This window comes from Bos taurus, chromosome 1 (genome assembly GCF_002263795.3).
Source record: "Bos taurus isolate L1 Dominette 01449 registration number 42190680 breed Hereford chromosome 1, ARS-UCD2.0, whole genome shotgun sequence".
NCBI classification, from domain to species: domain Eukaryota; kingdom Metazoa; phylum Chordata; class Mammalia; order Artiodactyla; family Bovidae; genus Bos; species Bos taurus.
The window spans coordinates 3962767-3990488 of NC_037328.1; the positions used below are offsets into that span (position 1 = coordinate 3962767).

The window sequence follows — 27722 nt, forward strand, 5'->3', positions numbered from 1 at the left end:
TGAGGCTTGTGAAAGATTAAACAACTTGCACAAGGCTCCGGAGGTGGAAAGTGGTGGAACCTGGATTCAAACCAGGCAGTCTAACTCCAGGGTTCTGCCTCTTCACCGCTTTTGGGATTTCTTAGGAGCAGAAAGAGCTATGCCCAGGATAATCTGATGGCCTCTCTGAGGACTCCTCTGAGGCTCATCTTGCAACTATGTTACCTCCTTAATAGGAGGGCCATGATGGCAGTAGACCTCAGTGAGGCGGAGAAATAATTTTGCAGGGGGAGGGGGTGCAAGAAACAGAAACTCACTATATTATTTAAATATAATTTCAGCTGCTGTACCAGAGACCCAAGTATCAGAGGCACAATAAAACAAAAATTTCTTTCTCTGACATACAATAGTCTTGGTTTTAGTATTTAAGCATGTGTATATATGTGTGTGTGTGTGTGTGTGTGTGTGTGTGTATATATATATGTATGTATACAGCTGGGCTTCCCTGGTGGCTCAGATGGTAAAGAACCCACCTGCAGTGTGGGAGACTTGGGTTCAACCCCTGGTCGGGAAGATCCCCTGGAGAAGGGAATGACATGGCTACCCACTTGCTTGGAGAATTCCTTGGACAGAGGAGCCTGGAGGGCTACCCCGCCAGGACTCATGGGGTCGCCAAGAGTCAGATATGACTGATCGATTAATACTTTCATATATATATATACACACACACACACACACACATATTTTTCTCATATATATATGTTCCCCTTCCATGATGATGGCTTGTAATAGGTTAAGAAATTGTTCTTCCCCTGGGATGAAAAGCTTCACAAAGGAATGACTCTCCACTGAGAAGCTTGGGTAAGTTCTTGGCTTAAGATGAGGTTGTTCTTTGAAAGGGTGTCTTTTGGAAAATCTTTCAAACTTCATTCAACGTTCCTGCAATACCCATTATAGGACTCTGAGATCTATGTGGTTGACCAAAAAGTTCGTTTGAGTGTTTCAATAACAGCCTATAAAAACACTCGAACCAATTTTTTAGCTAACCTGATACTATCCTGATGGTGGATGGCATCACCGACTCGATGGACATGAGTTTGAGCAAGCTCTGGGCGTTGGTGATGGACGAGGAAGCCTGGCGTGCTGCAGTCCATGGGGTCACAAAGAGTCGGACACAACTGAGTGACTGAGCTGAACTGAATGGATACTATCCTAATCCTTCTTCTCAAACAAACGTTTTAGAAACGCTTTGGATCTTTAAAACTCTTGCCTCTTTTTTTGCTCCTCTATAATTCATTGATTAAATATTGTTGTGTACCCCAAATGTGGCAGGTATGGTGGTAAGCACTGGGATAGACAGCGAGATAGCTAAGAATCTGGATACAATGGAGTGCTGTGCCCAAGAGCATAACTAACTGGCAATGTCAGCCTCTTTTAATACAGGGGTTGGTGGGAGCACTGAGGGTGGGAGATGTAAGTACATGATCTTAACTGGATACATCAGGTTTGGAGGGTCTTTTGGACTGTATTGATGCTTTTGAACTGTGGTGTTGGAGAAGACTCTTGAGAGTCCCTTGGACTGAAAGGAGATCCAAGCAGTCCATTCTGAAGATCAGCCCTGGGATTTCTTTGGAAGGAATGATGCTAAAGCTGAAACTCCAGTACTTTGGCCACCTCATGTGAAGAGTTGACTCATTGGAAAAGACTCTGATGCTGGGAGGGATTGGGGGCAGGAGGAGAAGGGGACGACAGAGGATGAGATGGCTGGATGGCATCACTGACTCAATGGACGTGAGTCTGAGTGAACTCCGGGAGTTGGTGATGGACAGGGAGGCCTGGCATGCTGCGATTCATGGGGTCGCAAAGAGTCGGACACGACTGAGGGATTGATCTGATCTGATCTGATCTTAGACTGTATGCGGCAGTTGGAGTTTGCCAAAAGTCTGCTGCATGAAGGCACTGGCCGATAAGCTGGGATGTGTAGAATGGGTGGGAATCAGTCATGTGAAAGGAAAGTGGGGGAGTGGGGTGGGTTCTGGGCAAAAGGAAGAGACCCAGAAGTAAGATAGCAAAATGAGATTCACCTGTTTAGAAGGATGATTCTGCAAAGTGGGAGAATAGATTTCAGGAGGCAAGGCCTGGGGTAGGAAGAGATGGGAGGCCTTTGATGTGTTCAGAGAGAGGATCCAGATGTCATTGATTTAGGAGTAGGCTGGAATAGACGGGAGTTTCCCTAGTAGCTGTCGGGGTAAAGAATCTGCCTGCGCATCCAGGAGATGTAGGTTCCACCCTTTGTCAGAAGATCCCCTGGAGGAGGAAATGGCAACCCACTTCAGCATTCTTGCCTGAAGAATCCCATAGACAGAGGAGCCTGGAAGGCTACAGTCCGTGGGGTTGCAAAGTTGGACAGGACTGAGAGACTGAGCACACAGAACAGATGGAAGAAGGAGGGAGAAGAAACGGATAACTTTGAGTTTTCTAGTTGGGTTTTGACTTCTAAAGTGAAGTGAAAATTGTTCAGTCGTGTCGGACTCTTTGTGACCCTATGGACTGTAGCCGACCAGGCTCCTCCATCCATGGAATTTTCCAGGCAAGAATACTGGAGTGGGTTGCCATTGCCTTCTCCAGGGGATCTTCTCGATCCAGGGATCGAACCCAGGTCTCCTGCATTGCAGGCAGACACTTAACCTTCTGAGCCACCAGGGAAGCCTTCTAGGACACAGGCAATTCTTTTTTGCGGTTTCCTTCTATTTTCAACTGCTGCTAAGTCGCTTTAGTCATGTCTGACTCTGTGCGACCCCATAAACGGCAGCCCACGAGGCTCCCCCGTCCCTGGGATTCTCCAGGCAAGAACACTGGAGTGGGTTGCCATTTCCTTCTCCAATGCATGAAACTGAAAAGTGAAAGTGAAGTCGCTCAGTCGTGTCCAACTCTTAGCGACCCCATGGACTACAGCCCACCAGGCCCTCCGTCCATGGGATTTTCCCATGGCAAGAGTACTGGAGTGGGGTGCCATTGCTAACCCCGGGAGCACAGGCCTCCCCACTCCCTAAGGGCAAATGGGTCCTCTGAACCAGGTAGTAAAGAATATCCAGCTCTGGTCTTTGTTCTTAACGGCAGTGTTCAAAGCTCTTAAGATAAGGAGGAAGCATTGGCGGGTGTGGGGACGACATTTCCTTAGAGACTGCCCGTGTCCGGGTGTTGTCTTTCCTCACAACCTTGCGAAAGGTAAAGGGCAAATGTCGTTTCCAGATTTTACAGAAGAGACCAGGAGTGTGTGAACTTAGCTTTCGAGTTGCGTACTTCATAATAGGTGACTGTGAGCATGTGATTTCAAGTGTACCTGCTTGCCAAGGTGAGTCAACCCAGTCAGAGTCCTGCACTCCCCAGAATTCGGTTAAGCCCACCGTGCCCTACCTGGAGCTTGGTTAGCGTCTAACATCTCCAGCATCCAGAGGAAGGGATTACATTAGGGTTTTTTTTTTTTCTTCCTCTCGTATAAAAGTTCCCATCTCCTCTTTGAGTCAGGCACACGCCTCCTAAGCCAGACCACGTGTCGCAGGTACAACTTTCTTTCTTTTTTTCTGGGGGGAGTGGGCTCTTCCCCTCCCCCTTTCCTCTTTCCTCTCCGCCTTAGGTGGCAGGAAAAGCCTTTACCTCGGACCAATCCCACCGATGCTGAGCCGCGCGCGCGCCCGCCAACCCGAGCGCCTTCTCTCCACGTCATTGGCCACCTCCACCTATGCAGAGTGACAGGCAGCATCGCGGACCTATGGAGGAAGGAGGCGGAGGCCTCTCGGCCCTCCCAGGGCTGCTTTGTTAGGGGCTTCCTCGCCGTTCCCGGCTCCCTCCTTCGCGCCTCCGCTGGCCTTCCCCTTCCTTCTCCCGGTCGCGCCGCCGGAGGCTGGTGGGAAGGTAGCCCCCGCGCGCGCGCGCGGGCGCGAGCATCTCTTAAAGCTGAAAGCGCGCGCGCGCGCGGAGGGGAGGCGATGCCGCCCGGGTACCCAGCGTGCGCCTGCTGGAGCGCTGGAGCCCAACTCCGAACGCCCCGCTCCTGTATCCTCCGCCTCTGATTGGCCGGCTGGAGGCGGAGCGATTGTCAGGCGGCCCAATCGGAGCCTGGTTTCCCACGCGCATCCCGTGGCCCCGCCCCCCGAAGCCGCCGGCCGAGGCACCGTGACGGCTCCCATTGGCGGACGGCGCAGGGGGCCCGATCCGAGCACTGCTGGGCTCTCGCAGCGCCGCCGCCGTCGGGCGCGCAGCTCTGCAGCGCGGCGAACGCCTCGGCGCGCCCGCAGCCCCCTGGAGCCCGGCGGCCCCGCATTGTCCCTGGCCCCGTGGCCGATATCCGGGACGAGCGTCGGGGGGTGAGTACTGCGAGCCTAGGGAGGGAGATCTGGCTGGCTGGCTAGCCGGAGCTAACCGGGAGGGAACGGCGATGAGGACGCCCGGAGCCCCTCTGCCCGTGACGGGCACGTCCTGACCCCAGTCTCCCCCCCGCACATTGGGGCTCCCGGCGGGTCCTAGCTCCCCCTCTGATCGGGCTTTGCTCGTATTGTTTTCACGTTTCCCACACTCGGGGAGGGAGGTGGGGAGCCGGAGAGGGAAGCAAGGGAGACATCCATCGCTCGAGGGAGCAGTCCGGAGGGAGACGGGCAGTGGCGCCCAGGTGCCCGGCGCCGAATGGAAGTGACAGTGTCCAGGCGTTGGCATTCGGTCTTCCCGGCAGCCGGGAGGTCAGCGTTGACCTGCGGCCACGACGGCACTTTGTATGTGTCGGCTGATTTTTTTTTTTTTATCAACTTCGGGGAGGGCGTGCGTGTGCTTGCGTGTGTCTCGTGTGTGTGTTTGCGTTCCTGACTCGTGCACCCGCCAGGCCTGGGTTTTCCGCGACGCTGACTGGGCGCTCACCTTGGCGATCGCTGCTATGCTCGGGACCCGACTCGCGGGGCGGAGAGCCTAGGGGATCGGCACACAGGGCCGGGGACCCCCGGCGGACCCGGGAGCAGACATTTACAGCGGCCTTTTGCGCGCGCGCAGACAATGACGGATCCGGGCGCGGGATCCTGGGGTCTGTGCATCGGGTCCCCGCTCGGGATCGCGGTCCTGTCTCGCTCCCCTGCGGGCCCGGTCGTTCGGATGCTGCTGCGCCGCGCGGCTCATCGCCCAGCTGGGGGACCCGCATGGGGCCCCGCTTTTGTTTACAGACCTCGCTATTGGGCAAGAGCTGCGCGCAGCGCTCCCCGGGCCTCGGCCACTGCCGCGCGCCCCCTCTGAGCTAGGAGAAGTTGGTGCATGCTGTCAGGTGACGCCCCCTCCTCAGGCCTCCTGGGCGAGATGCTGCGGGGGAATAGACGCCCAGACGGCGCCTTCGTGCCCTGTCCCCGCTGCGCACCGTGCTCCCAGGCCCCCTTACACCAGAGGCCCTCTCAGTTTGGCCGCCGTCGGGGCGCTGATGGAGCCAAGCTCACCTCCCTTCCAGTAGCATCCTCTAGCCTCATCCCCGAGCCGGCCCAGGTTGATTCGGAGTCTCCCAATTCCTGCATGTTGGCAAGTCTTGAAGGACGCGCGAGCCCTTGGGGACGCTGGCCAGTGGGTGCCCGTTTCAGTGGTATCCACGCGGCCCCGCGGAGCAGCTGTGGAGCATTCCTGAGTCAGAGCAGTCCGGATCGGGTTACCCACGCGTGCTGACTTGGCATCCACTTTGTTTGAGCTGGAGCAGAGATTGAGAGCCTGAGTACTGAGGTTAAAAAAAAAAAAAAAAAAACAACAAAACAAAACCCTGGCTTCCAGTGCCTGCTCAGCGTCACCCACAAGCTGGGTGATCTGTTCCAGACCGAGCGACTTTAGTCTCCTTGCGTCTCAGTTTCCGGGTCTGTAGAATGGGGATAATGAGTGTCCACGTTTGTGGGGGCGGAGATTAAAGGACAATATAAATCAACTGGCAGTTACGGCCACAGAGGAAACACTGGAAAAATTTTTCGTGTTAGAGGGAATCTACTGCAGAGGATGGCCCCGCATCTCTCACCCTTGCTGCAGTTTTCCATTCTCCCAATTGCTATTTTTAAAACCATGTAGGATTGCCGTTTTGAGCTTCAAACGGGGCTTGTTTTACTGACCTTAGATTTCACTCTATCTAATCCCTTAGGGCTTTTTTTTTTTTTTTTTGCATTTCCATTAGGTTTTCTTTTTAAAATTTTTTTCCATTAGGTTTTACTTGTTTCTTCTTCCTTCCTTTTTCCTTGAGGCTATGCTGAGCCCCAGGCCTGTGTTTGGAGGAGGAAACCTTGTCCAAATGGGAAGCGTCTGCTGCTAAACCAATGGCCGCTGTGCAAAGTGAATAATACCCGGATGGAGGGAGGTTTGAACAAAGAGATACCTGGAGGCAGGGAGGAACACTTCCTGGTAGAAGTGAAATTTGAGCTGAGTCGTGTAGCAGAAGTTTGGTAAACGGCTAGTTTCTGGAGCATGCTCTTTTGTACCCTGCCATAAAGAGTTCTGCCAGTCAGGTTGTCTTGAAGGGGTAAACACCGAAGTTGCTAGGTAATTATCTTTGCATGGAAGAGAAATATACCTACTTTAGGAGGAGGCTGTTGCCTGACTCGGGAATGTGGAAGAGGAGAACTGATTTCATTGAGTATCTGCAAAATGCTGTCAATGTGTTTTGACTTGTTTTTCCTCTGGTCCACCAGCTGAGCACTGCTGATTTACTCCAGGCGAAGAGACAAGCCACTGTGTACAGGAAAAACAAAAACAAGGAAAAACCTGTCCATAATCAGATGAATAAATAGTTTGAAAAAGACAATCTCGGGTTTGGCTACAGAATAAGATAATGGAAAAAGAAATGCTTCTGGTTTCAACACTCTTTTGCCTGTTGGGGCAAATTATTGAGCTGGGTGCCGTAACACCTCATTTGAATGTAGATCCCAGGGGCCATTACAGGCAAGCAAACAACAAACAATAACTAAGGGGGGGAGGGACTTTCAGGTTGTCCAGTGAGGGCAGAAGCACACAGGGAATGTTCCTCACAACCTCTGCCCCCCTGGACCTGCCTCTGTCACCCTAAGCAGATGTAGGAGTGTGGCATTATTGCTAGATGCCAAGCATAAATGTTATAACCCATTTGAAATTCCACTTGCAGAAATGATTCTGACCCTTCTTGCACTTGTTCTGGGAATTCTCTGGCCCTTAGGGATGCTTGAAGGCAGCTTTGCCCCCTGCTGCTGTCTGGGGACCAAATCAGTGGGAGGCCTAGACTTTAAAGGGAACACGTGGTTAGGAAATCTTGTTAGCTGACAATTCAACTTCACTCTAATGTGCATCCAAAGAGCTAGCACAAAGACTTCCTCTCCTGTCCCCCTGCAGTTGTCTCTCCCAGCTCCCCACTCTTCCCAGTGCCCCCCCAAACCAGAAAGGAGTCTTGGTGCTCGTCTAACGCCCCCTCCATCCCCCTGCAAATTCCTGCAGTTCTGTGGACAAGCAGATGGAACCCCAGGCCTTCTGGAGCACTGGGGCAGGAATTTATTCCCAAAGCTTTGCTGAGTGCCAGCTAGCTGTGCCTGTTAACCCCTCTCCCTTCCTTTCCTCATGGCAAGAAGCTTGCTTACTGCCTCTGAGACAGCACTTGAATAGATGGTGAAGTTCAAGCCTGTGCTTTGGCAAATGAGAAAAGCAGGTAAGAGCGTGGGGTGGGAATCCCGTCCAGTTCTTGCCGAGAAGCCAGTGATGGAGGGAAACGTCTGCCTGAGAGTACACAAGGCACGAGGGTGAATGGGCAGAGAGAGAATTTGGTTCCTGTGAGCAGTGTGCAGAGTCCTGTGGAATTCCTGAATCCCAACAGGTGTGGGCTTGTGCTTGAGAAAGATCCTTATTTTCACTCTGTCCAGTCGTTTGGACTCCTGTATCTGTTTTTTTTTATGTTATTAAAATTTTTTAAATTGGAGTATAGTTGCTTTGCAATGTTTTTTTCTGCCCTACGACAACGTGAATGGGTCATAATTATAAATAAATCCTCTCTTTCTTGAGCCTCCCTCCCCTCTCCCATCCCCCCTCTCCAGGTCATCACAGAGGACCATGCTGGCCTCCCTGTGTTTCACAGCAACTTCCTATTAGTTACATATCTTACACATGATAGTGTATATATGTCAGTGTGGCCTCCTGTATGTAAAACAGTGTTTCACTGGAAATGTGTGTGTATATGTGCGTGTATTACATACACGCACATACATACATACATACTCATTTTCTTTTCTAAATTTAACAAATGGGTAGAATGTTTCTGAATTATGTCCTCCCTTTTATTTCCCCCCTCCATATAGGATGAGAGAAAAACAGATTTGCAAGGTTCCCAGCACAATTCTTTGGATTTTCATGATTCAATTTCATCTCTAAATATCTGGTTTTATGTAATTAGTAATTCCTATTAAAAATTTTTTTTTCTGTCATCATTGTAGGCCAATCACTTATTTAAAAACTTTTAAAAAAGTAAATAAAGGAGGCATTCAAAAAATAAAGCGATACTCAGGCAGGAACAGAATTTTTGGAAAAGAAAACAATGCTCTAGTGTAAAAGGTACAAAATATTAGCAGGCAGGTTTTTCCCTTCATCCCCTTCCCAACCTCCACACCCCTCCTGCACAAGACTTTCGCTGTTCCTGTGGTCTCCAGGGAGCTCATTAAGCCATCCGTAAAGGCCTAGACTGTGGGTGTACAGAGATTCCTCCCAGACTCGTGTGAGATTCTTCTAGAAGGCGTTGGAGCTCTTGCTAGGTAGAGAGAGATTCTTCCCTCATTGGGCTGAGGCTGAGTTTAGAGCCTGGCATTTGGCTGCAAGTGGGGTCTCAGTTCATTGAAATAGCAGCAAGAAAGAAGAAAAACACAAGCAGAACAAAACCCTGGCACAATCTAAGAGCCAGTCAGCTGTGTACATCCGAAGGATGCTGAACAAAGAGTGATGATTCAGTGAGCAGCCCTGTGGGAGGAAAGGTGCTTTTAGAGGAGCACTTTCTGAATAGCCCAAGGCCCTCCGAGTCTTGGCGCAGTCACAGGGTTTCTTTGCATACAGACATTTGGGTGTAGCAGTTTGGAGCCAAGCAGGAAGGTGCCACGTGTGTGCTGGCTCGGGCCACTTTGAAGGAGGAGAGATGAAAGGGAGGGAGGCGTTGTCTTTGGTTAAAATACGACACAACCCGCCCCCCCCACCCCCCGCCCCGATTATTTATTTCCAGCTTCTACAGCAGAATTTTATTACAAACTAAATAATAAGTATATTGATGAATAAACAGATGAGTGAGGAGGTAAGTGATTGGGAGACTGGACCTGGGACCCAGCTTGGCTTGGGATAGGTGAGGAGTAGATGGGGAATTAGGTGAAGGAGATTCAGTTGCTTGTCCTTAAAAACCCCAAACACAGTTCTCTGTGCCCTGGGAGGAGGCAGGATATCCTGCCTTCTCAGTGGCTGCCCTTCTGTTGCCCGAGTACCCGCCTCCTGGGCCAGGAGGGGCTAACCTTTTAAACTCAGATTCATTCTGGTTCCTGCTCCTGGCTTCCTCTGCCGTGTATGGCAGGGATAATGAGCTAGAAAAAGTCACCAGGTCAGCCCCAGAGGAGAGGAAGTCAGGGGGAGTCCTGGGTCTGGGAATCTTCCCTGTGGAGTTGTCAGCACCACGGAAATGGATGGGTGGGGGTTTTTCTATCTGATGCTTGCTTTTCTTTTCTTTTTTAAAATATTTATTATTTGTTTATCTGCACTGGGTTTTAGTTGCAGCGTGCGGATCTTCACTGGTGGTGCATGGGAATCTCAGTTCCCTGGTAGGGAGTGAATCTGGGCAGCTTGCCTTGGGAGCAGAGAGTCTTAGCCAGTGGCCCACCAGGGAAGTCCCCAGTGCTTGCTTTTCAGAAGAGGAGATGGGCCTGAGGTCTGCAGGTTGAGCCTGAAGGGCCCTTAGGAGGTGGAATCTGCCTTGCCCCCCCTTCCCACCCCACCCCCAGAGGTCTTTGGGAGAGAGATTCCAGCCCAAAGCCTGATCATCTCAGGCTCTCTCTTGACAAGATCTCTCTTGACCCAGATGGCTCTCCTGTGTTGGGCAGGGAGCTCTTGGCCGCATTCCGGGCACAAGAAGATTTCAAGCTAGAACGTCTAGAACAGTCAGGACCTTATTAGCTAGTTCCCACTTGCTTTTAGGACAGCGTTTGAGAAGGTGAGAACTGTGGGCTTAGTCTCATCATGACATTCAGATGTGCATTTTGGTTTCATTTTTGGACTTAACAGGAGTCTGACCTAACTACTGAGATAATGTGTTCGTTTTGGTCTTTTTTCAATTTTTTATTTTTCTGGCTACCAGGAGTGGCTTGTGGAATCTTAGTTCCCTGACCGGGGGTTGAACCTGCGTCCTCAGCAGTGACAGGGCGGTGTCCTAACCCCTGGGCCACCACGGCGTCCCTGAAATGTACCTCCTGATCTCAAGGTTATCCTTGGAGTGGGAACATGGGGGTCTAATTATTTCTCGTGCTGTAGCCCCCTAGGATCTGATAACCACAGTGTCGCTTTCTATGCCTATAAGGCCCCTAGATTGCTTGGGTACCCTGGTCACTCTTGGTTGTGCCTGGTCCCTGGCGTCACGGCTGATTCTGCCACCTACCATTCTCAAAAGTGCCCCGGGGCGGCCACCTGGAATCCAGAGCCCCAAGCGTCAGGAGTTGTCACCCTGAGTATGTTTAAGTAACTGTGGGTCGTGCTTCCCAGATGGCAAATCCTGCTCTGTTCTGGTGGCATCAGCCTCCTTATTCACCTTTTGGTTTTTAAAATGCCTTCACTGCCATGTGTAAAACAGACAGCTAGTACAATGCAGGGAGCTCAACTTGGTGCTCTGTGATGACCTAGAGGGAGAGGGAGGTCCAAGAAGGAGGGAGACATGTGTATACATATAGCTGATTCATTTTAATGTATAGCAGAAACGAACGCAACATTGTAAAACAGCTATACTCCATTAAAAAAACTAAATAAGTGCCTTCAAGCTGTGCAGGGAGAATAATGCCCCACATGCCTTCCCTCATCTAAGATGTCTTTGGATCCAGAAGTTGTTGAAAGTGAAGTCACTCAGTCGTGTCTGACTCTTTGCAACCCCACGAACTGTAGCCTGCCAGGCTCTTCCGTCCATGGGATTTTCCAGGCAAGAGTACTGGAGTGGGTTCCCATTTCCTTCTCCAGGGGATCTTCCCAGTGCAGGGATCGAACCTAGGTGTCCCTCAATTGCAGGCAGACTCTTTACCTTTTGAATTATCGGGTAATCCAGAAGTTGTTAGGACCTTCAAAATACTCTTGCCATGGTGAAGCTTTGACCTAATGATGCTTCTTAACTGCCACAGAGAGGGTAGGGACTCTGTGTGTGCTTCTTATTCTCTTAAGGATCTAACATGTTACATTTCCAAATTGGCTTCCTAAGGATGCAGTCTTTGGCTGTAAAACTTGAGTCAGTTTTGCTGTAATATATTGAAATCGCAGTTTCACTCACTGATGGTGATCGACCACAGTATTCTTCCTGATGCCAAGTACACTCCTTCTTTCACGTGGATTCTTCTGTTCAAGTAATGCCAAGTTCGATTTGTTTCTAAAAACAACGTGCAAAATAATAATCCCATGTCGTATTAGCAGCCTAGGGGAAAAGATGAGCTTGCTGTGAAAAACATGTTCTGTTTGTTTTTTTCCCACCCACTCCTGTACTCTCCAGAAATAAATCACTTTTGTTCATTTTTCTTCCTCTACTGATTATCTTTATATTGCTATATAATCTGCTTATGCCATTTTCATTTGACTTCCTGTTATGACAAAAGACAGTTTAGCTTACTTATTGTGTCTTATTTCCTTTCTTCTCCAGATTTTTGATGCTTGTCTTTATGGTTCAGCCTTTCTGTTGCTTGTATGGACTAATTCAGTTCCATCAACCCATGGCAGTGCCCTTTGCCTCCTTTCCCTTTGTGAAATGAGGATGTCACTGTCCTGACCTGCCTTTCCTCTTGACTTCCCTTCCTGTTTTACCTCCAGCTTCTGTCAGATGTCAGGGTTGATGAGACTGTTCTGTAAGCATGATAAGGATGATGAAGTTTTCTGTGCTTTCTCTATTTTTTTTATTGATAACAGATTTATTAAGATATGATTTACTGGGTTGGCCAAAAAGGTCATTTGGGTTTTTCTGTAACATTTTATGGAAAAACCCAAACAAACTTTTGGGCCAACCAATACATACTTCCTTGGTGGCTCAGTGCTAAAGAACTTGCCTGCCAATGCAGGAGATGTGTGTTTGATCCCTGGGTCGGGAAGATCCCCTGGAGAAGGAAATGGTAACCCACTCCAGGATTCTTGCCTGGAGAATCCTATGGACAGACTACAGTCCATGGGGTCGCAAAGAGTTGGACATGACTTAGCGGTGGAACAACAATAATACATACCAAACAATTCAGTTCTTTAAAGTATACAATTGAGTGGTTTTTGGTATACTTGCAGAATTGAGTAGACATCAATTTTAGAACATTTTCATTACCTCCAAAAGAAACCCATACCTGTTACCACTTACTTCCCTTACCCACCCATCCAGCCAGTCTCCAGTAACCACTGATCTATTTTCTGTCTCTATTTGTTGTTGTTCAGTCACTCAGTCTTGTCTGACTCTTTGTGACTCCATGGACTGCAACACATCAGGCTTCCCTGTCCTTCATCATTTCCCAGAGTTTGCTCAAACTCTTGTTCATATAGTCGATGATGCCATCCAACCATCTCATCCTCTGTCGTCCCCTTCTCCCGCCTTCAATCTTTCCCAGCATCAGGGACTTTTCTAATGAGTCAGCTCTTTGCATCAGGTGGCCAAAGTATTGGAGCTTCAGCTTCAACATCAGTCCTTCCAATGAATATTAAGGATTGATTTCCATTAGGATGGACTGGTTGGATCTCCTTGCAGTCCAAGGGACTCTCAGGAGTCTTCTCCAACACCACAGTTCAAAAGCATCAGTTCTTCAGTGCTCAGCCTTCTTTATGGGCCAACTCTCACATCCACTCATAACTACTGGAAAAACCATAGCTTTGACTAGAAGGACCTTTGTTGGCAAAGTAATGTCTCTGCTTTTTAATAAGCTGTCTAGGTTGGTCATAGCTTTTCTTCCAAGCAGCAACCGTCTTTTAATTTCATGGCTACAGTCACCATCTGCAGTGATTTTGCAGCTCAAGAAAATAAAATCTATCACTATTTTCATTGTTTCCCCATCTATTAGCCATAAAGTGATGGGACTGGATGTCATGATCTTAATTTTCTGAATGTTGAGTTTTAAGTCAACTTTTTCACTCTGCTCTTTCACTTTCATCAAGATGCTCTTTAGTTCTTCTTTGCTTTCTGCCATAAGGGTTGTGTCATCTGTGTATCTGAGGTTATTGATATTACTCCCGGCAATCTTGATTACAGCTTGTGCTTTATCCAGCCTGGCATTTCACATGATGTATTCTGCATATAAGTTAAATAAGCAGGGTGACAATATACAGCCTTGACGTACTCCTTTCCTAATTTTGAACCAGTCCATTGTTCCATGTCTGGTTCTAACTGTTGCTTCTTGACCTGCATACAGATTTCTTAGGAGGCAGTTCAGGTGGTCTGGTATTCCCATCTCTTTAAGAATTTTCTAGTTTGTTGTGATCCACAAAGTCAAAGGCTTTGGCATAGTCAGTGAAGCAGAAGTAGATGTTCTGGAATTCTCTTGCTTTTTCAGTGATTCAGCAGATGTTGGCAATTTGATCTCTGGTTCCTCTACTTTTTCTAAATCCAACTTGAACATCTGGAAGTTCACAGTTCATGTACTGTTGAAGCCTAGCTTGGAGAATTTTGAGCATTACTTTGCTAGCATGTGAAATGAGTGCAATTGTGCACTGGTTTGAGCATTCTTTGGCATTACCTTTCTTTGGGACTGGAATGAAAACTGACCTTTTCCAGTCCTGTGTCCACTGCTGAATTTTCCAAATTTGTGGCATATTGAGTGCAGCACTTTCACAGCATCATCTTTGAGGATTTGAAATAGCTCAGCTGGAATTCCATCACCTCCACTAGCTTTGTTCGTGGTGATGCTTTCCAAGGCCCACTTGACTTCACATTCCAGGATGTCTGGCTTTAGGTCAGTGATCACACCATCGTGATTATCTGGGTCGTGAAGATCTGTTTTGTACAGTTCTCCTGTTTATTCTTGCCACCTCTTCTTAATATCTTCTGCTTCTGTTAGGTCGATACCGTTTCTGTCCTTTATTGTGCTCATCTCTATAGACTTGCTTACTCTGCACATTATGTATAAACTGGGTCATATAATGTATGGTCTTTTGTGACTGTTTTTCAGTTAGCATGTTGTTTTCAAGGGTCTTCCAGGTTGTGGCATGTCTGTACTTCATTCCGTTTTAAAAAAAAATATTTATTTATTTAATTTGGCTGCACCAGATCTTAGTCGAAGCATGTGAGATCTTAGTTGTGGCATGTGGGATCTAGTTCCCTGACCAGGAATTGAACTTGGGTTCCTGCAGTGGGAGCTTGGAGTCTTAGCCCCTGGACTACCAGGAAAGTCCCAGCATTTCGATCTTTTTTACTGATGAATAATGTTTCTTTGTATGGATATATCACATTTTATTTACATCCATTCATCAGTTGATGGGCATTTGGGTTGTTTCTACCTCATGACTATTGTGCGTCGTTACTGCTGTAAACATTAGTTTATAAATACTTGTTGGAATTCTTGTTTTAAATTCTTTTTGGTATATACCTAGGAGTGGAATTGCTGGATTGTATGATAATTCTATGTTTGAATTTCTGAGGAGCTGCTAGATTGTTTTCCAAAGTAACTGTACCGTCTTACATTCCTGTCAGCAGTGAATGAATGAGGATTCTAATTTCTCATATCCTTGCCAGCATTTATCATTAATTTTTTTGATTTTAGTCATCTTCGTGGATGAGAGGAAATATGGCCTTTTGATTTTAATTTGCATTTCCCTGATACGCAATAATGTTGAGCGTTTTTTCAAGTGCTCATTGGTGAATTGTGTGTTGGACAATTGGACATTGGAGAAATAGATATTGGAGAAATGTCTATTTAGACCCTTTGCTCATTTTAAAATTTGGTTTCTGTCTCTATTAAATCATACATATTCTTTGCATATTCTTGATAAAAGTACCTTATTAGATATATGATTTGTAAACATTTTCTTCGTTCGGTGAGTCACCATTTCACTCTTCTGATGGCATCCTTTACATATGGTTTGCTTTTGAAAAGCCGAAGGTCAATAAAGATGTTTGCTTAGTTGTGACTCTGACAGTAACTAAGTCAATTTTGTACTCCAGGTTATACTAGTTTTATATTTTCTGTAGTTATACTGGAATGACTTAACTGGTAGATTGAGAAAAGAAATACTGGGAACATTTTTAATTCTCTGATTGCACATTAAAAAAGAGCAGTTTTTTCATTTACTTTAAAAACTGTGTGAGTGACTCGGTTATTTATTTACCAAAGTTGCAGAAGGGTATATTTTTGCAAAGTAATTTGAAGGGAGCTGTCTTGGGTGTCAACTTTTGGGTCATACATTTTTTTTTGCTGGTTGAAATATTTATCACTGTGTTATATTAGGTTCTTATATTAGTTAAGAACTGGGGCCAGTTTTGCTCACTGGGCGACTTTTGGAAATGTCTGGAGATATTTTAGGTTGTTCTACTGGAGAAGTACCTAGCATCTACCTAGCTTCCCAGGTGGCTCAGACAGTGAAGAATCTGCCTGCAGTGCAGGGGACCTGGGTTCTATTCCTAGGTTGGGAAGATCCCCTGGAGAAGGAAACGGCAACCACTCCAGCCTGGAGAGCTCCCATGGACAGGGGAGGCTGGCCGGCTGCAGTCCACGGGGTCGCAAAGAGCTGGACACGACTGAGACTGAGTGCAGCAGTGGGGGAGTATCGAGCATCTACCTAGAGACAGAGAGATGTCTGGACTAAGCGCAGCAGTGGGGGAGTATCGAGCATCTACCTAGAGACAGAGAGATGTCTGGCATCTCGGCGGTACAAGCCAAGGATGTTGCTAACATCTGCAATGCAGGGTCAGTGCCTCAGACAAAGAGTTTCTGGTTCATAGTCCAAGGTGCTGAGGCTGAGTAACACTGCGTTCAAAAGACACAAGTATTGTTAGAGAGCCGCACATTTAAGTTTCTTTACTTAGGATAGTTGCCTGTGTTGTTTCGGTGTTTGGAAGTGAACTATCTTGAGACATCAGATTATTTTGCTTATTTAAAACATTTTGGTCATATTTTAGTGAAAATTAGATTTGAGCATCTTTTTTTTTTCGGGTAGAGAGTTTTAAGATATTGGATAACAATTTCAGGCATTTGGGGCTTCTCGGTGCTTAAGTTCATCTTTTTAATGACTTCCGGATGTTGCTAATGACTGTATCCTGAATTCTGCTGTGCTTCATGTTATGGGAGGAAAAATATTTGCAGGCTGATCATTATAATGTTACTCTTCTTAAGTAATTTATTGAGCATGAAAAATATGTTTAGAAAAAAATGTTCCCAGTACAGTGCAAGATCTACTGTACAGTTTTATTATAGAAAAGTCTTATGAATGTTGGAATCATCTCACTTTGAAATCTTTATGATTAGAAATTATTTCAATTCTACAATTATATCAATTGAACTTTAACATTTCATTGTCATTTAAAAAAGTACAGCCTCCCAACTATGGTTTTTGCTCAACGAAACAATTTAACAATTTTAAAGTAGATTTTAAAACTTCACCCAGTGGTTTTGTTTTTCCTTTTTTTTCCCCTTTTCTTCACTTCCCTGACAGTTAATTGCTTTAATTTGGGGACTGAATGCCTGCAACTTTGGTCCTGTGACCTCTCACCAATTGTATCAAACCATTTAAATTACTTTAAAGAAAAGGTTTGTGGGCGCCTGTGGCATGATTTCAGCTAAATAAGAAAGCACCCAAATGACCTCCTCTTTCTTGGAAGAAATGGGGTCATAACCAGTTGGACTTTTTTGATAGATGTTGTTAGGTTAGTCTTAGGACCTCTGAATCTTTAGAAATCCAAGTGAATGAGCCTTTCTTTAAACTGAAACTAGTTAACAGAGCTTATGTGAGTGAGAAGGGCTAAAATGATTCCTTACATATAGCCTTTGAATTTTGATTTTAATTAATTTAATTTTAATCTGTGCCTTCTTAGCCTGTGATACAGCAGTTCTGAATCCCATCTACATCAGGATAAGTGAATTTATGGGCCTGCTAGCAACCAGCAGTGTATAGTGTCTGGATTCTGTTATAGCATATGAACCCAGCTCCTCTAGCATTCCAAAGCCCAGCCATAGCTAAGACAGCCAAGGGTTACACGTACAGGCCTATACATATAGGCCTTAAGGAGACTGGTACCAAGGCCATAAAATATAGTTCTTGGTTGCTGTGTTATGGTTGCTAGGAAACCATAACTTGGGGAAAAATGGAACTCTTGCAAAAAGATCTTAATGTACCTTAAACATTAAGGTTTCCATCTTGGAAAAGTTATTTGGTAGATTTTTGAACTGAAGAGCTTAATAAGGAGTCAAGTTGAATAGTTTAATGCCTTGAACATTATAACTAACTTAAGGATGCTGTGAGAGTCATGTTTCTGAATTTGCTCTTTTTATTTGAATCAGATCTCTCCGACTTCTGCTGCTGCTGCTGCTAAGTCGCTTCAGTCGTGTCCGACTCTGTGCGACCCCATAGATGGCAGCCCACCAGGCTCCCACATCACTGGGATTCTCCAGGCAAGAACACTGGAGTGGGTTGCCATTTCCTTCTCCAATGCATGAAAGTGAAAAGTGAAAGTGAAGTCACTCAGTTGTGTACAACTCTTAGTGACCCATGGACTGCAGCCCACCAGGCTCCTCTGTCCATGGGGTTTTCCAGGCAAGAGTATTGGAGTGGGGTGCCATTGCCTTCTCCACTCTGACCTCTAGCAGTGTTAAAATGGTTAATGGCCTTTGATTACCTGGCTCACTGTTGATTTTTCTCAGATGTTCTGTGGGGTTCTTTTCCCTCGCATTTTCTTTATCTGGATAATTCTTCCCAAATAACTCATCCTCAATTTTTTTCTTTAATTATAAAGTATTTCTCTTAATTACATCAGGTAAATATAGCCAAATAGCAACAATGAATGTCTTTTAGTGTTGAAGTTAGGGGGAATCTTATTTTCTTAGGCATAGTTTTCTCAAACTGAAAGATTTTATAATCATTAGGGGTTACTTGTATAATCAGAAAATTATATTGATTAAACCCACATTCATCTTTGGGTAGATGGTGACTAGTAGAAGCTTAATCTCCCAAATTGTATTTTTTTCTAATCCATTTAAACCTGGGGATTAAAGAGCAAAGTGCCCTCTCAAAAGTAAGGATCGCAGGACTGTGGATTCTGGCCTGGAATGAACAAAGATGAGAAAGCCCTCGGGGGCAGCCAAGAAGCCCAATGATTAAATCTCAGTGGATGGATTAGCCCCATTGTTGACTGATCTTTTCAGGATGGGATTGAACCCAGACCTTCCATCATCAGAAAGTGGTTGACCTTCGAGGGTTGACTGCTTCCCTTCCTTTACACCCCTTTCCCCTTAGGCGGTGTTCTTACCCCCAAGGTTCCAGTCATGGCTGTGTCTCATGAGCTCAGTTTTTCTCTAGGATCACCTCCTAGTTCATGTACTATCCATCTTCTCTGAAGGTCCTAAAACCTTGATTATTTCTAAGTCAAGCTTAATTCATATTTGCGTTCATTTCCTAGGGTTACTAGTAAAAGGTGCCTCGAATGGATGACCGAAGACAAGACACATTGATTCTCTCGTAGTTCTGGATGCTAGAAGTTCAAAATCAAGATGGCAGCAGGGCCATGTTCCCTCTGAAGTTTCCAGGGTAGAATCTTTTCTTGCCTCTTCCAGCTTCTGCTGGCTCTTGGCATTCCTGGGCTTCTGACATCCTCACTGCAATCTCAGCCTCCTTCTCATGGTCGTCTTCTTTTGTGGCTGTGTGTTTGTTTCTGAATCTCCTCCTCTCTTGTTAAGACACTAGCTATTGGATGTAGGGTCCATCTTAATTCCTATTTAATGTCACCCTAACTTGGTTATATCTGCCAAGATCGAATTTCCAATTAAGATTATAGTCATAGTTACTACAGATCAAGGCTTAAACATATATTTTGGGGGGGGACACCACTCAGCCCACAAGTGTGTGCGACCACTCCGTTAGACTGCCTGCTAAAGTCACCTGAGAGTGCGTAGCGCGGGTGTGTACTTATTGCCAAAAAGCGTGACTTTCTTAGAGCTTAGCTCTGATATGTCACCGTGTGTGGAAACTTACAGAGACTCTGTCTAGCCCTATGGCCCCAGCCCTGCTTTCCCACTTCATCTCTCAGGATTCCTTTCTCAAATGCTTAGAGCCAGTGAAGCAGGAGTCCTCTTTGCCTTGGAATACATCCTATTCTTTCTTATATATGTTCACACTGTCTCTAGATATGGACTATTCCTGTTTTTGCTAGCCCTTCTTCCAGGTCTGGTCGAAATCAGCCATCTTTATGTTGTTTCCTCGACGTTTTAGTGTTTAACGGTGCTTTATTTTTATTTTTTGGCTGTGCTGTGTAACTTGCAGGATCTTAGATCCCTGACCAGAGGTTGTACCTGGACCCCTGCAGTCCAGTCGTAACCACTGGGCCACCAGGGAAGTCCTTAGTGGCTTTTTTATATGGAGGCGTTATCATAGTTTGTCTCATGTTGTTTCCTAGACTGCAGGCACTATTCTCCCCCCGCCCCCGGAAATCTTCTCACAGTCACTTCAAGAAAGGTCCTCCCAAGAAAAGCCATGGCTTGGAAAGGTTCATGATTAGCCCAAAGAAATCGAGTGGGGAGGCCCAGCTGGAAATCTCACTAAGTCTTCAGGCTCCAAATGTCAAGTTGTTACCATGGTGCTGGAAATTAGAGGTCATCATACACTCCAATAGCAACTGAAGAGAAGCCCCAAAGACAGAACAGTTACCTAGTTTTCCTGGGAAAATGTATGGATTCTGGGATATACAGAGGGCATGAAGGTAGGGTTGACCTTAGATTGCAGACACTTTGCAGTCAGGATCTCAGCCAGACTGATCTTGGTTTTGCCCATCATGCCTCTGTGGAGGAGCCCCCAGCTTATAACATTCCACAGTCAGTATGCAAGCATGGTTTTCTGTTCTTTGCCAAGATGGTGGGCTGTTGCTATGGATGAGAAACCTAAGGTGGTAAAGGTCTAGACTCAGGAGAGACTTGGGACAAGCATATTCCTTGATGGATGACTTGTAGCATGCAGGGGGTGCAATGTTGAGACCAGAGCATTAGTTGCAGATGACCACAGAGGGAGGGATGAAGGCCACTGGCTCTAGGGAAAGTGAAATCTCAAGTTGCTGGTTGAGATCAGATAAGGGTCCAAGTCTCTGCTATGGCATTTCTAAACTATTTGCTAGTTGAGGCCTTGTATTCTTTGCAATCTCATGGACCGTGGCTCCTCTGTTCATGGAGTTCTCCAGGCAAGAATACTGGAGTGGGTTGCCTTTTCCTTCTCCAGGGGATCTTCCCAGACCAGAGACTGAATCAACATCTCCAGCATTGGCAGCCTGGTTCTTTACCACCAAGCCACCAGGGAAGCCCTAGTTGAGGGCAGCAGAGGCTAATAAATGGAGTAGGAAATGGCAACCCACTCCATTATTCTTGCCTGGAAGAATCCCATGGACAGAGGAGCCTGAAGGGTTACAGTCCATGGGGTTGTACAGAGTCGGACACGACTGAAGCGACTTAGCATGCACGAGGCTATTAAAGGAACTTTGCGTTGCATGGATCAGCTTACTCTTTAAAGTATATTTTTATTTACTGTATGTTTGTTGTAAGAAACAAACCATGGTTGAAACCGACCATAGTGGGTTTCACCTCCCAACTAAGTCTTGACAGAACAATCAAGTATATTTAAAAAGAAATGTTCTGCATGTTGCTACTATAGGAGCACACTGTTGCTTCTGGTTTTTCTTTGTTCTTTCTTATCCATCTTTTCACGTCCTTTTTACCTATTTGTAATTCTTGCAGAGCTACAGATTTATATCTTCTTTTCTTCGACATTACATCAATTCTATAAGGTAACTACATGGACAAAGGCAAAAAGAACTGTGGGTACACCGGGTACAAACTCCCAGTGCAGATAAACTGACGTGAGATTTGTTCTTTGCAGTGAATGGGAGATCAGTGGAACTTCTTTTGAGCAGGAAGAATTGGCAAAATGTCTGGACCATTAAGAAAATGGATTTTGTGATTAGTTTGAAAACTAGGCCAAACAACAAAGACATACTATATAGTACAGGGAACTATATTCAGTATCCTGTGATAACATAATGGAAAAGAATATGAAAAAGAATATATATATATGTATAACTGAGTTACTTTGCTGTATAGCAATTAAAGACAACATTGTAAATCAATTATTGTACTTCAATAAAATTAAAAAAAATACCAATGGGAAAAGTTAGACTTCAGAAAAGAACATTAGTTATCATACAATTCATTGAATCATACCAGATATGTAAAATTTCATAACAAACCTCACTGGTTGCCACTAAAGGTTACTAGGGCAGCAATGTGCCTGCTGCTGCTGCTAAGTCACTTCAGTCGTGTCTGACTCTGTATGACCCCATGGACGGCAGCCCACCAGGCTCCCCGGTCTCTGGGATTCTTCAGGCAAGAACACTGGAGTGGGTTGCCATTTCCTTCTCCAATGCATGAAAGTGAAAAGTGAAAGTGAAGTCGCTCAGTCGTGTTCGACTCTTAGTGACCCCATGGACTGCAGCCCACCAGGCTCCTCTGCCCATGGGATTTTCCAGGCAACAGTACTAGAGTGGGGTGCCATTGCCTTCTCCAATGTATCTGCAAATTGATAAATAAAAAAAGAATCAGCAGAAAGCAAAAACAAAACCACCAACAAAACTAGGTAACCAACTAGTTTTCCTGCAAATAAGATTTGTAAAGCAACATGTTAATATATCTATTGGGGTTAGTCTTTGTTTTTGACCTAGTTCCCTTCCTTAAATGCCTCTGTAGATCAGTAGGGAGACCAGATAATAATTGTGTGGTATCTGTTTCAAGACATTTTCTTTTCATTTTTATAGAGTAAGTTTATCTATTAAAAAATAAAGCAGCCTTATCATGCCCATGCTTGTGTATGGTGGTCACATGTTCCAGTGAGCCGACACTTACATAACCACCCTCCTGTAACCAGGTATTTGTTGTGTTTCTTTTTTAACCATTATTTTAAGATTCCTTTGAAGTTCTTGATGCATATTTTGCTTTTTTCCTATTTTTTTAAACTTGTTTTTCTCAGGCTAAATTCTCAGGATGTGATATCTGTTTCAAATATGACATTAAAAAAAAGCTCTTGCTTTGAATTGCCAACCTGCTTTAAAAAGTCTTGATCAGTTCATATGTATGAATGTATTGACCTCACCGTGACTGATCTGCTTTGGGTCTTAATTATTATTTTTATTTTATTTTATTTTTTTAAATTTTATTTTATTTTTTGGGTCTTAATTATTTAATTTAGTTTTGTTATTGTTATTACAATCATAAAGAATCTATCTCTCTCTCTTTGCTTTTCAGGTAGACCGAACTTTTTGTGTCTATCATTTTGAACATTATTTCAAGCTTTTAGAAAACATGATTATTGCCTTGTCTTTTAAATCCTTTACATTCCCTGGAGAAAAATAAGACAGAATGAGAAAAAACTTTTTTGACTTCCTCATCTGTGAGATAATGAGGTAGAAACAAATTGTTCTGAGGGCCTTTCTAGCCTTTCCAATGTCCATAGCTTAGAGTTGATGAATCCAAAGTTTAAAGGGTGAATGGGATGCAACATTAAGTGTTCTGATACATGGACTGGTGAACTGGCTGTAGATGACCTGCTGTGGCTAGTTTTTGGTTTTTGTTAATAGGTTTCGGTTTATAGAGTAGTTTTAGTTCATAGCAAAATGGAGCTGAAAGCTCAGAGAGTTTTCATCTGTCCCCTCTCCCCACATGTGCACAGCCCCATATGGTCAACAGCTCCCACCAGAGTGGTGTGTTGGTTACAATCAGTGAAGCTACACGGACTCATCATCACTCAGATCCCACTGTTTACATTAGGGCTTGCCGCTGGTTGTTACATAAACATTACTTTGCCAACAAAGGTCCATCTAGTCAAGGCTATGGTTTTTCCTGTGGTCATGTATGGATGTGAGAGTTGGACTATAAAGAAAGCTGAGTGCCGAAGAATTGATGCTTTTAAACTGTGGTGTTGGAGAAGACTCTTGAGAGTCCCTTGGACTGCAAGGAGATCCAACCAGTCCATCCTAAAGGAGATCAGTCCTGAGTGTTCATTGAAAGGACTGATGCTGAAGCTGAAACTCCAATACTTTGGCCACCTGATGTGAAGAGCTGACTCATTGGAAAAGACCCTGATGCTGGGAAAGATTGAAGGTGGGATGAGAAGGGGACGACAGAGGATGAGATGGTTGGTTGGCATCACTGACTCAATGGACATGAGTTTGGGTAAACTCCGGGAGTTGGTGATGGACAGGGAGGCCTGGCGTGCTGCAGTCCATGGGGTCGCAAAGAGTTGGACATGACTGAGCAACTGAACTGAACTGAGTGATGTGTGTCTACATGTATTACAGTATCATGTAGTAGTTTCAATACCCTAAAAATCCCCTGTGCTCTCTTTCCATCTCTCTTTCCCCCAGCCCCTGGCAACAACTGATCTTTTTATCATTGCCATAAACTTTCCTTTTCCAGTATATCATGTAGTTGAGCTCTGGCTGGTTTTGAGGAGGCTGATGTCACTGTTGAGAGTCATTCCTCAGGAGTCTTTCCCCACCATTCCCTGGCTTCTACTGGGATCACCTCTAGATTGGGATTTTAGAGTCAGAGGGATTGATAAAGGCCTCCCAACCCAGGAGTCTTCTCTGTGACACCCTGGCTGAGGAATGTCACATGAGCCTTTGTTGCAGTTGTCATTATGCAGCTGACAGAACAGAAGACTCAGAGGCCAAGGGTCTGGGTTCCAGTCCTGGCGCCGACTTGGATTAGCTGAGTCACTTGCCCTTTCTGAGGCTGGCCCTTTGGTCTCTCTGTGGAGTGATGCTGAGTAGTGCCTGCTCCCACGTTATAGGGTTCCTGTGGGCTGGCCTTCGCTAACACCAAAAGAACGTGCATCAGGCAGGCAGTCTGGTCCTTGGTTGAGCAAATGAATTGTTAGAAAGTTGCTCCCTGCAGGGAATGGAGGTCTGCCGTCCTGAAACTTCCTCCCGTTGATGCCAACACTGTCTTTTGGGGGCATAAAGCCAACCCCCTCTGGAGGTGGTGATGTATATACATAACCATTTGTGGTTGGCTGTCGTGCCTCCCCCCACCTCACTGCAGAAACTCTTTCCAAGAAAAATTCTTTGCTTCTTCTGTCCCTCATATCACATGGATGCTCCTCCTCCTCATCTAAATATAAGTGTATTTTAGTAGAGAGAAGTCAATTTAACAAAAAATAGGAAGACTTTTCTGTTTTCAACTCATTTTTCCTTTTTATTGAAATATAGTTAATTTACAGTATTGTGTTAGCTTCAGGTGTACAGCAAGGTGATTCATTTATATATATATGTATTCCAATTATTTTCCATTATAGGTTATTGTAGAATATTGAGTATAGTGCCCTGTGCTACACAGTAGGTCCTTGTTGCTTGTCTCTTTTATGTATAGTAGTGTGTATATGTTAACATCTGTCATACTCCTAACTTATCCTTCCTCCCCTCCTTTTCCTCTTTGGTAACCATAAGTTTGTTTTCTTGATCTGAGTCTGTTTTGTGTATAGATTCATTTATTTGATTTTTTAGATTCCACGTGTAAGTGATATCATACAATGTTTGTCATCGTCTGACTTCACCAAGTATAATATTCTCTAGGTCCGTGCACATTGCTGCACATATCAATATTTCATTCTTCTTTATGGCTGAGTAATATCTCATTGTATATGTGATATCTGTATATCTGTATATACATATAGATGTATTTGCATATGGTATATCTCTCACATCGCTTTAATCTGTTCGTCTGTTGATGGCCCCTTGAGTTGTTTTCATCACATGGATTCTTTAGTTCTGTGAACACCCAATTCAGCATTTCAGATTATGGTATAAAGAAATGTTATGGGTTTAATTTTGTCCCCCCAGATTCATATATTGAGGCCCTGACCCCCAGGACCTTGGAATGTGACTGACTTTGGAGACAGAGCCTATAAGGAAGTTAGTTAAAATGAGGTCCTTAGGGTGGCCCCTAATCCAGGTGGACTGGTGTCCCTTAAGAAGAGGAAGTGTGGACACACACAGAGATGCCAGGGGTACCTGAGCACACAGGAAGGGCAGGTGAGCACACAGGAGGGACAGGTGAGCACACAGGAGGGACAGGTGAGCACACAGCAAGGACAGGTGAGCACACAGGAGGGATAGGTGAGCACACAGGAAGGGCAGGTGAGCACACAGCAAGGGCAGGTGAGCACACAGGAGGGACGGTGAGCACACAGGAAGGACAGGTGAACATACAGAAGGGACAGGTGAGCACACAGGAAGGGCAGGTGAGCACACAGCAAGGGCAGGTGAGCACACAGGAGGGACAGGTGAACATACAGAAGGGACAGGTGAGCACACAGGAAGGGCAGGTGAGCACACAGGAGGGACGGTGAGCACACAGCAAGGGCAGGTGAGCACACAGGAAGGACAGGTGAGCACACAGGAGGGACGGTGAGCACACAGCAAGGGCAGGTGAGCACACAGCAAGGACAGGTGAGCACACAGGAGGGACAGGTGAGACTGGCTACCTTTGACAGATCATTTCCTTTGTGCTGGGCTTTTTTGCTGCTTTACACACTGCCTTAAGAAATCCTTACCAACAAGGACCTACTGATTATAACAGCGAACTCTCAATATTCTGTTTTTTCTTTTTTTCTTTTTGTTTGTTTTTGTCACGCTGCATGGTATACAAGATCCTAAGTTTCCCGACCAGGGAGTGAATCTGTGCCCCCTGAAGTGGAAGTGTGGAATCCCTACCACTGGACTACCAAGGAAGTCCCTCTATTCAATATTCTGTAAAAACTTAAATGAGAAAAGAATTTGAAAAATAGATACACGTGTCTCTATAACTGAATCACTTTGCTGTACACCCGAAACTAACCCAACATTCTAAATCAGCTATTGTTCAGTTGCACAGTCATGTCTGACTCTTTGCGATCCCGTGGACTGCAGCACGTAAGGCCTCCCTGTCCATCACCAATTCCCAGAACTTACTCAAACTCATATCCATGGAGTCGGTGATGCCATCCAACCATCTCATCCTCTGCTGTCCCCTTCCTCTCCTGCCTTCAATCTTTCCCATATAAAATAAAAATTAAAACAAATAATCGCAATAAAGGAAAAAAAATCCTTGCAAGGTGGGTATTGCTCTCCCATTTGATAGATCAGAAAGTCCGGAAGCAGAGAGAGATGACATGAGCAAGGCCAGGTGATGTAGATTTCATGGATCCACGAATATCTATGGTCATCAGCCAATGACAACATCTGGGTGGTTACGGGGATGGAAATAGGCTGACTCCACCCCCCTCACCCCAATATTCTTCCTCTATCAAGTCCGCCGTGTCCCCCAGCCCCCTCCTCGGAGAATCCAGGGTGCCCATGTGACTTGCTCCATTGAGCAGACTGTTTATTGTGGAATCACCAACCCCACTTTCGTTTTTTCCTCTCATTTAATGCAATCCAGTCGCTCAGAGCACTCTGTCAGAGGTGGTTTATTTGGGCCAGACCATTTAAGAATGGCAGAGATTTCCTGTGCAGAGGTTTTATGTAGATGCTGTGTGTGTGCTCGCGAAGGCAGATGGACGTTTAAGTGTGTGTGAGACGAAGGACCGCAGACTCTGGAGCCTGGGGACCATGCGGTGCTGTAAGGCTCACCCCCGCGCCAGCTGTGCAGCTCCTCCAGGCCTTCTGCATTTCCCATTTACGGGGCCCTTTTACTGTTATGACACCTGTTTAAGTCTGGTGTTTCCATTACTCGGGGGCCTGGGAGGTGGTTGGAGCTGGTGGCCAGGCAGGGGCTCTCTGCAGCTCCTAAGCTCAGGCCGCTGCCCCTTCTCCCGCCACTTCTCATGGAAAATCCATTCTTGGTGTTTTGTTTCAGTGAGAAAAGCATAAAAATATTTTCAGAGACCCTCCTCCTCGCCGCTCCCCTCCCCAGCCTTTCAGCCTTTGACGAAGGGGACCAAATCCCTTTTGAAGCAAAGAAAACACTAGTGAAAACATTGTCTTCACATTGGTTTTAGGACAAAAAAAGGATGATTTTAAAAGCACATTACAAAACCAATACAATATTGTAAAGTGATTAGCCTCCAATTAAAATACATAAATTTATATTAAAAAAATAAAAAAATAAAGCACATTACGTGGACTTTGTCCAGTGAAATTCCATGACATTAGATTTGTCTGGAACGGCTTTCTGTGTCATCTCTCTTAGAATTATCGTTATCATCGAGCCAGGAGAACTGCCGTACACTGGGTGTTGTCTGCTCCCTTAAACAGATAGGAAGCTGTTTAACAAGATTTGTGCACTTAAAAAGTAAAGTGCTATTTCCAAAAGTATACAAATTGGAAT

At 45.5% G+C, this 27722-nt stretch overlaps 1 protein-coding gene across 2 annotated transcripts in view; it reads left to right on the top strand.

Annotated features, from left to right (window-relative positions):
• Positions 1 to 4264: 4264 nt before the first annotated feature.
• TIAM1 (TIAM Rac1 associated GEF 1) overlaps positions 4265 to 27722 on the top strand; it is a 464731-nt gene continuing 441273 nt past the window's right edge. For both annotated transcript variants that reach the window (XM_024993771.2, XM_024993775.2), the window contains exon 1: positions 4265 to 4346. The gene's annotated coding sequence lies outside the window, so the exon portion shown is untranslated. The remainder of the gene's footprint in view (positions 4347 to 27722) is intronic.